Source organism: Choloepus didactylus, chromosome 3 (genome assembly GCF_015220235.1).
Source record: "Choloepus didactylus isolate mChoDid1 chromosome 3, mChoDid1.pri, whole genome shotgun sequence".
In the NCBI taxonomy this organism is placed as follows: Eukaryota; Metazoa; Chordata; class Mammalia; order Pilosa; family Megalonychidae; genus Choloepus; species Choloepus didactylus.
Genome location: NC_051309.1, coordinates 82,320,235 through 82,336,886, shown reverse-complemented (window position 1 = coordinate 82,336,886; position 16,652 = coordinate 82,320,235). Strand labels below are relative to the sequence as shown.

The 16,652-nt window shown below is 36.8% G+C and overlaps 1 protein-coding gene across 1 annotated transcript in view; it reads right to left on the bottom strand.

Moving 5' to 3' along the window:
* Nucleotides 1-16,652, bottom strand: part of SEPTIN11 (septin 11) — a 222,213-nt gene that overhangs the window by 52,719 nt on the left and 152,842 nt on the right. The gene's annotated exons all lie outside the window — the stretch shown is intronic.

The following is a 16,652-nucleotide window of genomic DNA, read 5'->3' as shown; positions in this document are numbered from 1 at the left end:
ATACCATTTCACACCTACTAGAATGGCTACTATTTAAAAAATAGAAAATAATAAATGTTAGAGAGGACCTGGATAAATAGGAACACTCGTTCATTGTTAGCGGCTATGTAAAATGGTGCAGTTGCTGTGAAAAACAGTTAGGTGGTTCCTCAGAAAGTTAGGTATAGAATTATGATATGATCTGGCAATGCCATGTCTAGGTATATACCCAAAAGAATTGAAAGCAGGGACTTGAACAGATATTTTCACGTTGATGTTCATAGCAGCATTATTCACAATTGCCAAATGATGGAAGCAATCCAAGTGTCCTTCAACAGATGAATGGATATACAAAATGTGATATACACATACAATGGAATACTATTCAGCTATAAAAAGGGATGAAGTTCTGAAAAATGTGACAACATGGATGAATCTTGAAGACATCATGTTGAGTGAAATAAGCCAGGCGCAAAAGGACAAATATTATATGATCTCACTGATAAGAAATAATTAGAATAAGCAAATTCATAGAATCAGAAACTAGAATACATGTTATCAGGGACTGGGGTAAGGATAGGGAATGGGGAATTAATTCTAATTGGTACAGAGATACTGTTAGGGGTGATGGAAAAGTTCTGGTAATGGATGGTAGTGATGGTAACACAACACTGTGAATGTAATTAGCACCACCAAATTTGAATATGGTTAAAGAGGAAACTTAGATTGTATGTATGTTACTAGAATAAACAAATATAAAAACCATAACATTGTACAACACAAACAATGAACTCTAAGGTAAACTATGGATTATAGTTAATAATTAATTATAACAGTACTGGTTCATCAATTTTAACAAAGTTATCACAATAATACGAATTGTTGATAATATGCAAAACTGTATGATTGGGGTAAATATGGGAATTCTGTATTTTTGCATGGTTTTTCTGTAAACCTACAACTTTTCCAATTAAAAAAGTTAATTATAAAAAATATACCTTTCGTGTTATTCTCATTTGAAATAGACACTCTATTTCATAGCTAATTTTGCCCTTATACTTTAACATTCTTTTTCTTTAATAAGGCCTCCTAAACTGTGTTGCTGCCCCACAAAACTTCAATCCATTCATGCTATAGGTAAATGTCATTTATATTTTCTATTTCTATATAATACCCACAGATCATGTAATTCAAACAAAAATGATATAAAACATGGAAGATTTCAAAAGGAGTTGTGAAAATGCTGTGTCCAATATAAGAGTGTAATCCCACTGCTGAAACCACTGCAGAAGAGCCAGCAGTCACTAATTCTCAAGCATTAGTGGATGAAGGCAAGAAGTGGTCAGTTTATCTTGGTCATGGGAACAGGTGACCTGCTGTGCCCACTGGAGCATCACCCCTGGTACCAGTTACGGTATTTGGCTGGATGGTGTTCTGTAACTGCTCAGATATTTAACTCTCACACTATTCCAGGCCTTATGCCACTCATCCAAATTTTGGAGTAGGATAAAAAAGAAGAAGAAGAAGAAGAAGAAGAAGAAGAAGAAGAAGATTGCATCTTTACTAGATATATCAATGACCTTCCCACCCTCAATCCATTCTAAAAGAACCTGCACATAGCCCCAGTGGTCATGTTTGACCAAGGCAATGCCATCTTCCTGGCCACAGCTGATTGAACCAGGGGTGGACACCTAACCAAAGCTGAATCAGTTAAACACTCTCTTTAAGGAAACTGAACCAAATATTGTGATTGAGGCTGTCTATATTGTGTGGCATATTTCTGAAGTCTGGAGCGACGGGACAAATCTAACACTGTGGCAAACCAAGGTCTTGGGTAAGAAAGATTTATAGGAGGGTGAACCTCAAAAGCTTGGGAAAAATCAGAAATGGAAGAGATTGAGGGGAAGGAACAAATGGACATCCCCAAAGAAGCAGAGATGAGAGATCATTTGATCCCAGAGAGACCTGTTGGATGACTTTGTACCTCCAGTTATATCAGACCCTATTTTCTGAAATAAAGTTCCCTGATATTCCCCTGAATCCTTTTAATAGATACTCTTCCTGCATCACACAGAGAGTTAGGTTGAGGGGATTTCCGTTTCCATCAGCAGAGATCCCTAATTAAGACAATGGTGTACATATCAGATGCAGGTTTCAGAGTAGTTAAGGAAGGAAGCACACATCCTATGGAATGTACTAAAGACTGCAGAGCTTCCTGTGCGATGCAAGTAGCGTATGGAAGCTTGAACTCTTGGGTATCAAAGAAACAGGAGGTTAAAGGTTAACAAAACATGCTGTTAGGAAGAGCAGGCCCTCAAACAGGAAGACACCCTACCTACCAAAAGTAAAGTAAAGGACATCTAAAAATCTTGAGATTGTAGCTACACAGGCAAGTTCAGCTTCACAGTATTACTAATATTAATTATATTTGAATATATTATGGTATTAGTATACATTCAAGATATGATGATGATAAAAGTTATAATCCTGGCCCTGTGTGACAGTTGGTGCAAAGCCTCTAATTCTTTCCTAAATTCTTAATTCTAAATTCTTAATTTTATTAATTCTTTTATTTGACACCACCTTTTGGCTATTGTGAGTAATGTTGCTATGAACATTGGTATTCAAATAAATGTTGACTTTTAGAAATTTGACATACATTAAAGAAGGGAATTAAGATAAACTGTAATTTCCTCATTCAACAAAGCCAGTATCCTTTATCATAATACTAAAATTAGCCCTAATGTTAGGAGATGAACTGGAGTAGAGGCTAACTTTAGGAAAGATTTTCAAATGATTTGAGAAATAGAGGGCCTTTTTATATTGAGAACCAACTAATTTACAGTCCAAAACATCAAAAAATGTTGCTGTAACCAATATATCCTTACTATCTACAGCAGTGTAAGGGGGTAAAGCCCAGGCAGTGTTAGAACAGAAATTCTGGCTCTGAACCCCCTCCTGTGTAAATGCTAGAACCCCAAACCTCCCAGCACTCAAAGTCCCTCCTTTCCTTTGGCAAGTACCAAAGGAGTTCACTTGATCTCTTTGGCATCTGTTAAAAGAATTCTTTCTTTCTGTTCCTTGCCTGGTTGCTTTGGCACAGCCGCCCTGCTGGCACTCTTTGGATGTGTACTGACATTGGCATGACACTTGGGGGTGACTGCCTCTTCATCTGTACTTACCATCACATAGTGCTTAGTTGCTGAGACCCCTTGACATCAACATCTATGTTGTTCTAGGTAAAGGGGAAGTGGACTGAATTAGGGGACCCTCTTTCTGCCAGTAAACATGGTGGCAGAAAATGAATTCGTAAACATGGTGGCCTTGCTTTCTATTTTCTATTTTTCATGGAGCTTTATGAAAATAGAAAGCTTATGTTGACACATTTCTTTATGTTTAATGTTACAAAACTTGGCCAGTGGCTATCTATCAGAAACATGTCCTTGAACAACTGATATGGATGGATGGATGGGTGCAGGAGTGTTCTCACGGGATATTGTAATTCCTTTAGGGAATATATCTTGGAATATTTTTCTGTTGTGTTTGATCATCTATTCTGTTTTTGATAAATGACAAATCTGGTATTTTATTCACATTATATTTTTTTCCTTTTGAAACTTTTCCTTTTGAATCCACCTATTTTTCATAATTAGCCTTCCTAAACAATTCACATATTTAAATGACTTCCAAAAATATTTTTCTCTGTTATCTATTCTCCCCTTAACTTTTTCTTTCTCTTTGATGCCTTATTTTAAGGCTTCCTTTTAGCCATGGCTCCTACCATAGTAAAATGTGAAATTAGGAAGGAGGAAAGAAATGTAGGTGGGAACTAATTTCTTTGGGGTGAACTGGAGTCACTTTGAATAGTGGGAACTCACTTTGAATAGTGGAGAGTTGGAGAGACCAGGAACTTGGGGTGTTGATTACATGGTGTCATATTAAATGTTACCTGACACAGTACTAGGGAAATTGACCGAAACATAAGGAGAGACCATTTATTTATCAAAAGAAGACAATTTTCAAATTAGGGAATGCTCTATGTTGAGAAAAATGAGCTCCTTTTTTTTTGCTGAGAGGCACCTTATATAGGAAATATAATGAGGCTATATAAAGAAAAATATGATTTGTTAAGCAAAAAAAGTAGAAAAGCAAGTTTTATAAGGGGATGGAATGCTAACTAACAAAACTTATTTACCCAGGACAAAAGTCCTGGTTTCAAGGAAATTAAATCCCAGGTTCAATGAATATCAGAATGTCCTTGTCTCTTAAATAACTTTTCTCAGGTATGTGAGGGTGATTTCAACATGTACAGACAAGTTATCTTTTACTGACAGGTATAGATAAGTAGGCCTTTACTTTAGACACGTATAGACAAGTTGCCTCTAGTCTTTAGCCAATTTATTTAACAACCAAAGTGTCTATCAATAGATTAATGAATAAACAAAATGTATTATATCCATACAATGGAATACTATTCAGGCATAAAAAGGAATGGAGTTCTGATACTTACTACAACATGGATTAACCTTGAAAACATTATGCTCAGTGAAATAAGCCAGACACAAAAGGACAAATATTGCATGATTCCCCTTATATGAAATATCTTTAATAAAGAAATTCATAGAGATAGAAAGTAGATTAGAGGGTAACAGTTAGGGATGGGGAGGTGGGGAGTTATTGCTTGATAAAGAATACCAGTTTTCGGTGTTGATAAGTTTTAGTAATGGATGATGGTAACAGTAGCACAATATTGTGAAGGCAATTAATGGCACTAAACTGTATACTTAAAAATGATTGAAATGGCAAATTTTATGTTATATATATGTTATCAAATTAAAAACTCATTATATATTATTTAACATTATCATTTTTATAAATTCAATTTTTATTCAGTGTCTAATGAGAACTTAGTGAATAACTACCTGGCTTTTAAACAATTTTAGAAAGTAAAACAACAATACATTTTAAAGGCAAGGCAAATGACAACATACTAGGTATAATTTTAAAGGCAATACAGATACTAACATAGATAGCATTGTTTTTTTTCATATGGACAAGATCCAGTTTCTAAGTCCTTAACTTTTTTTTTCCATTTTTTTATTGAGATTGTTCATGTACCATACAATTATCCAAAGATCCAAAGTGTACAATCACTTGCCCATAATACCATCATACAGCTATGTATCCATCACCACAGTTAATTTTTTTTTCAATTTTTAGAACATTTTCATTACACCGGAAAAGAAATAAAGGCACACAAAAAAAGGAAACTCAAATCCTCCCATACCCCTAATCACCCTCCCTCCATTACTGACTCATAGTATTGGTATAGTACATTTGTTACTGTTGATGAAAGAATGTTAAAATACTACTAACTGTAGTGTATAGCTTGCAAGAGGTATATATTTTTCCTATATGCCCCTCTATTATTAACTTCTAGTTATAGTGTCATACATTTGTTCTAATTCAAGAGAGAGATTTCTAATATCTGTACAGTTAATCACAGACATTGTCCACCACAAGATCCACTGTTTTATACATTCCCATCTTTTAACCTCCCACTTTCCTTCTGATGACATACATAACTTTGAGCTTACCCTTTCCACCACATTCACACATCATTCAACACTGTTAGTTATTCTCACAATGTGCTACCATCACCTCTGTCCATTTCCAAACATTTAAGTTCACCCTAGTTGAACATTCTGCTCATAATAAGCAACAACTCCCCATTCTTTAGCCTCGTTCTATATCCTGATAACTTACATTTCATGTCTATGAGTTTACATATTATAATTAGTTCATATCAATGAGACCCTGCAATATTTGTCCTTATGTGTCTGGCTTATTTCACTCAATATAGTGCCCTCAAGGTTTCTTCATCAACCCATTTTTTTTTAAGATGGTTTTGTTCACATACCATACATTCCATCCTAGGTAAACAATCGTTGGTTCCCTGTATAGCCATGTATTTATGTATTCACTGCCATTGCCACTATCTGTAAAAGGACATCTCCATATCTTCCACAAAGGAGGAGGAAGAGTCAAAGAAGGTAGGGAGACAGGAGAAAAAGAAGAAAAGAAAGAGAGGAAAAAAAGAAAAAAACAAAACAAAATATGACAGCTAGGAAGCAACAAAAGGAGAGATAGTATTAAACTAAAGTAGAATAAAGAATCAGATGTCACCAATGCCAAGAGTTCCATACCCTTCCCCTATGTCCCCCCACCCCCATATGCATTTAGCTTTGGTATATTGCCTATGTTATATCAAAGGAAGCATAATACAATGTTTCTGTGAACTGTAGTCTTTAGTTTGCATTGATTGTATTTTTCCCCCAATCCCACCCCTTTTTAATACCTTGCAATGTTGACATTCATTTGTTCTCCCTAATGTAAAAACATATTTGTACCTTTTATTACAATCATTGAGCAACCTAGGTTTCACTAAATTATACAGCCCCAGTCTTTATCCTTCCTCTTTCCTTCTGGTGTCCCACATGGTCCTAAACTTCCTCTTTCAACCATACTCCCAGTCATCTTTGTTCAGTGTACTTACATTGCTGTGTTACTATCTCCCCAAATTGTGTTCCAAACCTCTCACTCCTGTTTTTTCCTTTCTGTCTGCAGTGTTTCCTTCAGTGTTTCCTGTAGAGCAGGTATCTTGTTCACAAACTCTGTCATTGTCTGTTCATCAGAGAATATTTTAAGCTCTCCCTCATATTTGAAGGACAGTTTTGCTGGATATAGGATTCTTGGTTGGTGGTTTTTCTCTTTTCAGTATCTTAAATATATCTCCCCACTTCCTTCTTTCCTCCATGGTTTCTATTGAGAAATCCACACCAACGACTTATATATTCCTACATTTCATTTTGTCCTTAAGATCCCAGAGACATTGTTCATATTTTTCCATTCTTTTCTCTACCTGTTCTTTTGTGCATAGGCTTTTAGGTGCCTTGTTCTCCAGTTCCTGAGTGTTTTCCTTTGCCTCTTGAGATCTGCTGTTGTATGTCTCCATTATATCCTTCATCTCGTGTGCTGTGCCTTTCATTTCCACAGATTCTGTCAGTTGTTTTTTCGAACTTCTGATTTTTACCTTATGTACACCCAGTGTTTTCATTATATGGTCCATCTCTTTTGCCATATCTTCTCTAAAATTTCTGAATTGATCCAGCACCAGTTGTTTAAATTCCTGTATCTCAGTTGAAGTGTAAGTTTGTTTCTTTAACTGGGCTATAACTTCACCCCTCCTAGTATAGGTTGTAGTTTTCTGTTGTGTAGGCATCTGGCCTCCTTGGTTACCCCAATCAGGTTTTCCTAGATCAGAATGGACTCGGGTCTTGAAAGGAGGCAATAGTGTCAGGTCTCCCTGAGGGTGTGTTAGAAGACTGATTCATTCTGTGAGGCCTTGAGTCACTGTGTTTTTCTGCTCAGCAGGTGGTGCCTGTCAACCTGTAGCTCCAGCTTGGGTAAGGAGGTGTGACATGTGGCTATTTTCCCCCAGGCTCTGGGGTCTGGTTCTGAATGGAAGGCAGGTAGTAGAGCTTGGCACTGCCTCTTTCCTCTTAGGGAAGATATAATCCCTGGGGAGAGGTCATTTGCATCTGAATTGCCTCTGACTCAGCTATCTCCACCCTTGTCTGGGTCTGAGCACTGGGAATTGAAAATGGCTGAGGCTTTCTCCACTGAGCCAAAACAGGGACAGAAAGTCCCCCTTCGGGTCAGTCTGCAGCCCTCCTCAGTTTCACCCATTGGCCAGAGACAGCACCCGGTCCTCTGGGCTCCCCCTGCCTCCCAGAGAGGTCCTCCAGCTCTCCAAGGTCAGTTGTCACCAAAAGCCTCTGTCTGCTTCTTGGAGATTTGTAGCTTTTATTTAGCTGTCCACGTGTGCTAATTAAAACCCCAGTTGGAGCTCAGCTGAGCTATATTCCATTGCTTGGAGAGTGCTGCTCTCTAGCACAGCAAGGCTTTGCAGTTTGGGAGAGTGGTGCTCTAGCATGGTGAGGCTTTGCAGTTTGGGAGAGTGCTGCTCTCTAGCACCACTGGCTTGGGTCCGCAGTTTTTACTTACAGATTTTACGCTGTGATCTTGGGCATTCCTCCCAATTCAGGTTGGTGTATGATGAGTGGACGTTCACATTTATTCCCCTGTAGTTATTCCAGATTATTTTCTAGTTGTTCCTGGCTATTTATTAGTTGTTCCAGGGGGCCTAACTAACTTCCACTAGTCTCTATGCTGCCATCTACTTTCCTCTCTCCATCCTTCACTTTTTAAGTAAGGTATATGATACGTATATTGTAATGCATGTGGGAATAGATGTCAAAGTAAGTCTATTCTAAGTTCTATTCAACAATTATCAGAGTCAAAAAACAAATTGACTTGGCATTCAAGTCAGTATTTTAATATTCATTACCTATTTATATGTATGCTGTAAATTCCTGATAGTGGCTAGTAGGTAAAGTTTCAATGGACCTGTAAAATTGCCCAGTGGACCTTTCTGAGAGGCAGGATAGAGAATATCTGATACAGGAAGGAGGGGCAGGTCCTGTAGAATATTGTAGTTTTAGTGTAAAGGTTGATTCTTCTCACCATATTTCTCCAGCATTACTTTTTACCAATCTTACACCCAAGAATTCAGAAGACATTTTGATTTCAGGAATGGAAATTATCTTATACTTTATAGTGGATTTTGGAATATGTACATTTTTTTCCTTTAAAATGCAAGTGGATATTAATAGAAATGAGACTAGTCAAAATTAGCCAATCATTTTCTACATGGGTTGATTCAGAGTTATTTTGTATGGTTAGGTCTTTTTGTCTTATTTATTTGCTATTGCACCAATTCAAACGATTAACACTGATAAGTATAGTTCCTGAAAAAATGCAAGTGAACACAAAAAGAAAATTCCTTTGGAATGGATTATTTAGAGAATTTGCAGAATATGTTCCCTGGTGATCTTTCAGAGTAAAATAGGAAAAATGATTTTTTTGCCAGATGGTTTAGGATTAATTTTATTAAAGACAGGTGAATTAAATAAACTATCAAAAATATCCTCTATATCCATGATACAATATTTGTATTGATTAGTTAGAAAATAAAAGAAACTGGACTTGGTAAAACCTGTATTTGTTCCTTCATACTATTTATGAATCCCTTTTCCTGTAGCACTAAAGATGGAAATCACATTTGAGATGGTAGGATTATCAGTATAGCAATAGGGGAGAAAAGAACACAGAGCAGTGTTGAATTATTAAAATTTCCCTTTTATAGGAAACTATCATTTCCTTTGGATGGTGTTGATGGCTTCTTCACTCATCCACAAAATCTTTTATTAGGATTAATCATACCACCTAGTGGTGTTATCCACCCATAGGCACTTTGAAACCCACAAAGTATATAATGCTGTTCTTAAGAGGAAAACTCAAAGATGGGCTGGGCTACATCCATGAAATTAGTTTACAGATCACTGTCTTACCTTGTTTTGTGCTCAATCACCAGGTCTCACCTCCCATTTATTCTGCAATTCCAGTTCTGCCTTCCCTTCCAGCTTGTTGTACCTTTTGCTCTACCGGTTTTCTAAATTTTGCTTCTTCCTGTCTCCCATTAGGTTGTGTCCATAGATTTATAGTCTGTAGCAGAACACTTCGAGTGGCCTCACAACACCCTCCAGCCCACCTCTATATATCTGTGTTTTATCCCCTGTGGGGACCTGTGCCGGTTTGAATGTATTATGTCCCCCAGAAAAAGCCATATTCTTTGATGCAATCTTGTGGGGCAGACATATTAGTGGGGATTAAGTTGGAACATTTGGACTAGGTTGTTTGCATAGAAATGCACCCCACCCAACTGTGGGTGATAACTCTGATTGGATAATTTCCATAGAACTGTTACCCCACCCATTCAGGGTGGGTCTAAATTAAATCACTGGAGTCACACAAATGAGCTGGCAAACAAAACGAACTCAGTGCAGCTGAGAGTGACATTTTGAAGAGGAGCTACAACCAAGAGGGACACTTTGAAGAACATACAGGAGCTGAGAGAAGAGCTGCAGATGAGAGACAGTTTGAAGACGGCCATTGAAAGCAGATTTTGCTCCAGAGAAGCTAAGAGAGGAAAAACGCCCCAAGAGCAACTGAGAGTGACATTTTTGAGGAACTGAAGCCTAGAGAGGAACGTCCTGGGAAAAAGCCATTTCGAACCCAGAACTTTGAAGCAGACACCAGCCACGTGCCTTCCCAGCTAACAGGTTTTCCAGACACCATTGGCCATCCTCCAGTGAAGGTACCCGATTGCTGATGTGTTACCTTGGACACCTTAAGAGTGCAACTGTGTAACCAAATAAACTCCCTTTATAAAAGCCGATCCATCTCTGGTGTTTTGCATTCCAGCAGCATTAGCAAACTAGAACATGACCCAAACCATAATGTGTCTGAGGTCCAAGAAAATTGTTCAGTGTTTCCTGCTGTATGCTAAGGAAAAGAGGGATGTCTCCAGAAGCAAGGATTAAACAGCTTTTCTGTTATGCATCCTCTGCAAAGAAATGATGCATTGGCAATATTTATACCATTAGAATCACAGAGGCCAGCTGGGCTACAAATTGGGTTCTTACGTTGCCACCTACATTTCTCTCTCCTTCCTAATTTCACATTTTACTCTGGTAGGAGCCATGGCTAAAAGGAAGCCTTAAAATAAGGCATCAAAGAGGGAAAAAATGGTTAAGAGAAGGTCCAGTTAGGGGAGAATAAATAATAGAGAAAAAATTTTTGAAATGAAAGTCATTTAAATATGTGAATTGTATAAAAAGGCTAATTACTAAAAATATGTGTACTGAAAAGGAAAAGTTTCAAAAGGAAAAAATATGTTAATAAAATATCAGATTTGTCATTTATCAAACACAAAACTGTTGATCAAGTACAACAAATATTCCAAGACACAATCCCTAAAGGAATTATACTATTCTATGGGAACGCCCTCAACCATCCACCCATATCACATGATCAGTGACATGTTTCTCAGAGAAAGCTACTTGCCAGTTTTTATAGGTCTAACAAACTCCTTAGTATGGCCTTCAAGGTCCTTTGCAATCCAAACCCAAATTATCTGTAGAGAGTAGAAATTAAGATCATGTTCTTTGCAATCAGAAATCTGAGTTCAGGACCTGTATCTGCCATTTACTAGATGAATATGTTGAGAAAGTTACTTTACCTCTCTAAGCCTCAGTTTCCTCATCTTTAAAATGGGACTAATAGTAAACGGCTCAATTCTCTAGCCATATTACATGACATGCCATGGAATTTAATGTCTATTCCTTTGTTCCTGCCTGCCCCTTTGTCACTTTGCCTGTTATAAATTTGTTCCTACCTCTCTGCTTAGATAAACCCTACTTTCCTGCTCATGTCTGTGGTTGTTTAAAAATATGTCCACAAATTCTTTGATACTGTTCCCTTCAAGCCTGATTCCCTTCTCCTTCAGTATCGGCTGGACTTAAGTGATTTGCTTCTAATGAATAGAATACGACAGAAGTAATAGTACATCACTTCTGAGATTACATCATAAAACTTCAGCTTCCATCCTGGGCGTGCTTGCTCTTCTGCAGGTCACTTGCTCTGGGGGGTGGGGGTAGGGGTGGGGGGGGTGGGGGTAGGGGTGGGGGTTGGAGGGAGAAGTCAACTACTTGATCCTGAGCAACCCTATAGAGAGGCCTGGGGTGGGGGTGGGGTGGGGTGGGGTGGGGCAAGGAACTGAAAGCATCCTGCTGAGGCCCACATGAGTAAATCTGGAAACAGATTCTTCAGCCTTTTCTGAAGACAGCAGTCCTGGCCAATAACTTGATTATAACCTCACAAGAGACCCTGAGCCAGAACCACCAGCTAAGTACAGGTTCCTGACATTCAGAAACTGTATGAGGAAATAAACATTTGTTGTTTTTCACTGCTATGCTTTGAGGTAATTTGTTATATAGCAGATAACTAATTTGACACAAGTTCCCTGACCAACTCAGAATTTTTCTCTGTTTTCCCATAGCAATTTTGCATATACCATATTTATCATGTTATAGTAAAGATATTGATGTGTTTGTTTGTATCCCTTGCAAGGCTGTGAGCTCTTTGGAAGTGAATCATCTTTAACTGTTTTATGTGAAAAAAAATCAAACTTAAGCCTGGCACATGGAGGACTTTTACAACAGTTAAGCTAACAATTAGTGTTTGCTATGTGTCATACCACTGTTTTAAGATCTTTACAACTTTTATCCCATTTAATCCTCATGAAAACCCTATGAGATATATGTTATTATTATCCCCATTTTACAGATGAGGAAGCTGAGGTCAAGTTATAGAGAAGATGAATAACTTGTCTATGGTCACATAGCCAATAAATGTTGCTGAACTAAAGAATGAATGATTGTTTCTTACAAACAGGACACATGTTTGACTCATCTTAAAATCTCTTACTGTGCCTAATCCAGTATGTGGTAGGGACTCAAATATTTGCTAGGTCACCATCTGTTAATAAAAGCAAGTTAATTTTGTGAGAAGGAAGTCTTGGAAAGCTGATTGTGGGTAATTTGAGATGATTCCCAAGACATAATTCTTTTCCTTCACTGAAAAGAAATAAGGGTTATAGTAAACATATGTTGTGATGCAACTAAAAATAATCTTTGGAAGATTTTTACCTTTCCCTCCAAAGCTTCCCCAATAAATGCTTGGCAAGAAAGAAAGTGCATTGCTAGTTTGATTACATAAGATACATAAAAAAACATTTTGTCTAAATCTACTCAGTTTGGTGATTCAGGATTCAAAGCAGTTTTACAAAGAGTAACATGTTGTTTAATGTCTTTTCTCCCCCACCAAAAAAATTAAAATCGAAGTGATGAATACAGAATGGTTTGCTAAGTATCGTTTGTATCTTTTTGAGATACAAATTTAAAATAGGGAGCTACTACTTGATTTCTGTGGTGCCTCTTGATAAAATATGGATGCCATAGTCCCTCCTGGTGAGGTCTTTCTAAATAAGTACCTAGATATGAAAAACCTAAAGCCAGTTTATGTTCATAGTTGACCAAAGTCTAGCAAGCAGGTTGAGGCTTCCTTTTAACATTTTTGACTTGTTCTCTTTAAATACTTTCTCACACTTAATAGTTAATTAGGAGACCTTGTAGTATTCGTGAATGGGGACTCCTTTTCTCTTGATGTCTCGATGGTTGGTTTCAGAACTTTCCTCTTCCTACATTCTGACAAGGTAGACATTAATGAAAACAAATAGTTTGGGACCTGTTAACAGAACCCTTAAGTGTAGACAGATGCTAAAGATAACTGATTATAATGACAATCATTCCCTTGGTTCCGAAGGCTTTAGTACGTCTCCTACAAGACAGTATTTTCAAAAAATGTCTGCTACAAAAGTTACCCTAAAAATTTCATTTAAGACAAAGGACACTAACAATTTTTTTCATTAAAGATTAAATAGCCTTGCCTTCCCTACTCATAAAAATGTAAACAGTGCATTTCTAATTCTATTTCTTGAAAGATAAGGATACTTAGCAAACCATTTTTTATTCATCACTTTGATCCTCTTCAGTTATTGTAGACTTCTGAAGGAATCTCATTTTAAGCTATTTTGCATTTCGACAGAGCTTAATTATGATAGTATCCTGCTTCTCAGGTGCCTCCTTAGTCTACCACTCTGCACTTGAAGCAAGGTATGCTTTTTTTTATTTCAAGGTACCATAATCCAATCACAAAATAAAACAAGTCTAAGAAAATTTTAGCAGCTCTTTTCAAGGAAAAATCAACACTGTAGGAACACAAATATCAACTGTTCACTAAGTATTTTTTCTGAATATTTGTTCTAAGATGAAAGACAAGCCAAAAACAACCAGAGGGTGAGTTTTTTTTTTTGTTCTTAGATTTCATGCAAGCCAGAAATATCCACAGGGTGAAGGAGTAAAGAATAATGAATGAAAGCACACCATGCTTTGGAGTCAGAAAAGCTGATTTGAATCCTGGCTGTATGATCAACTGTGTGATCAATCTTAGGGATTCACTTTAAGTCTTAGTATCTTCTGTAAAATGAGGACAATGCAAATGCCTACTGTAGTGGGATGCTGTGGGGGATAAGATGACAGAAAGCAATAAAAAGTACTTAGTACAATGTCTGGTACACAGTGAGTAATATCAAATTATTATTCTCAAATTGCATGTAGAATGGCATTCTATTTTAATTGTTTATGAAAAATGGGAAACTTTCCTTAAAAATATTAAAAAATGAAAAAATATAAATTCTTTGGATAAATGGATAGTTTTTTAATAATATACTTATTTTCTCAGGGTATTTAAAAGACTTCATTCTCATTTCTACAATTCATTGTAAAAACAGTATTACAGTTATTAAGAAAAAGAGGTGTTGAGTAAAAATTAAGTCACATAAGTGAATAGTGAAGAAAAATAATGCCCATATTTTAGGACAACTGGATAACTAATTCCTTACCCATCTATTAATTACCAAATCTACACTTACAGTATTGTAATTTAAACTGTCACTGGCTATCTCACAGACAGTAAGCCAGTTTTAATAAAACTAAACTTCAAAAAGGGTAAGTATATAAGGAAATGGTGCTCTTAAATTCTCTTGGTTACATTTTAATTGGTTCAACCCCTCTGCCAAGCAATTTGGCAAGTTAGTATTCATCAAAAGCCATAAAAATGTAAATATCATTGGACTCAGGAATAACACAGAAGAGGTCATGCATGGAGACATTAATTGTATTATTCTTTCTGTTTTTTGTTGGGTTTTTGGTAACAGCTTTATTGATATATAATGCATATACCATACAATTGACCCAATTAAAGCACACAACTCAGTGGTTTGTAGTTATATTCACTATTATGCAACCATCACTATAATCAGTTTTAGAAATTTTTATTACCTAAAAAAGAAACCCCATATTCCAATTGTTCCATCAGCCATCCCCACCCCTTGCCCCAGCCTTGAATAATCACTAATCTACTCTGTGCCGTAATGGATTTGTCTATTCTGGACATTACATAAAAATGAGATCATTTATATATGGTCTTTTGTGACTGACTTCTTTCACTTGGCAAAATATTCTCAAAGCTCATTCATGCTGTAGCATTTATCAGTACTTCCTTTTTATGGCCAAATAATATTCCATTGCATGGATATGGATACACCACATTTTGGATACGCATTCATCAGTTGAGGGAGATGTGTGTTGTTTCCAAAACTTTTTTATTATTATGAATAATGCTGCTATGAACATTCACATACAAGTTTTCGCATTGACATGTTTTCATTCCTTTGGGTACATATACCTAGGAGAAGAATTTGTATTAATCTTATAGGATTGAAAATCAGAAGCAATTTCATGGTCCAACAATGGAATTATGCTATACTTCCAAGAGTATTATGCATAAAAAAATGTTGGCTATGTACAATTAAGACCATGTGGCAATAAAGGAAAATGTTACACCTAATGAAAAAAGCAGGATACAACACACTTAAAATGTTTCTGGGGCTTCCCATTCCCTAATAGGTCCTATGGAATCTGCTCCCTGTTCTGCTCAGGTCTTAGCTCCTCCCCATCAATTCTCTGAGTCCAGCCACAATACCTTTCAAAGATTTTTCGAATGTCTCAGCTTCAGAGCCCTTGCACATGTTGTTCCCTCTACCTGTATCACTCTTTCTCCACTTCTTTGCCCAGGGGCTACAAGCCTCTTTTTAAGTGTCACTTCCTCAGAGAAGCCTTCTCTGATATCCCTAAGCAGACTACGTTTAAGTGTTTCCATAGCAGCTTGCAATTTTCCATCTTAATATTTTTGACACTGGCAATTGTTTAGTCAGTAATCAAATATTGAGAGCCCTTTACATGCAGCAATATAGGGTGAAACAAAACATGCAAGGTCCATGCCATCCTAGAGCTTATATTCTAGAGAGAGGATACAATATACAAGTAAACAAATCAACGTACTGGGTACTTCTTGGTAGTGATTATTAGCTCAATGGCTATTCTCTTTGTTTTGACTGTAAACTCAATGAGGGCAGGAGTATTTCTCTCTTGGTTACTTCCTTTTGCTAGAGCTTATCGCTGAGTCTGACCTGATGAATAAGTTCAATAAATATTTGTTTCACTGTTAAAGTTGGCATAGAACAGAAATGAGATTACCCCGGCTGAGTTTGGGATCCTTTTTTTCCTTTTCACGTTTAAAACTTTCTGTAATACTACATAATCTTTTCATCACTAAAAAATTAAAAGATGAGAAAAAATTCACATGGGTGAACAAAGAAGCCCAAATAAAACACATTTATATGACATCATACACAGGTTAAAGACCTGGTAATAAAACCCACTCTGAAATATTCATACGTTTTTGTTATGTGTATAGAACTTCCTTGGCACATTACCAAGGTGGTTACGGATCTCAGTGGTTTAAGTTACCGTTTCAGCTGAGGCCTTAAGGATCCGACAGGTCCTTAAGCTTAAGGCTGTGATTCCCCCAATTTTCCCATTTCTAGAGCGTTTTACAATGCGTGGTGTAGCAGCCAAAGAACACAATTTCATTTTCACGTCAATGTTAAGAAGACAACACACATTTTTGAGAAATCAAAAAAGAATGCAACATCTTTACGCAAGAGATCACCGATCCCTTCTCAACAA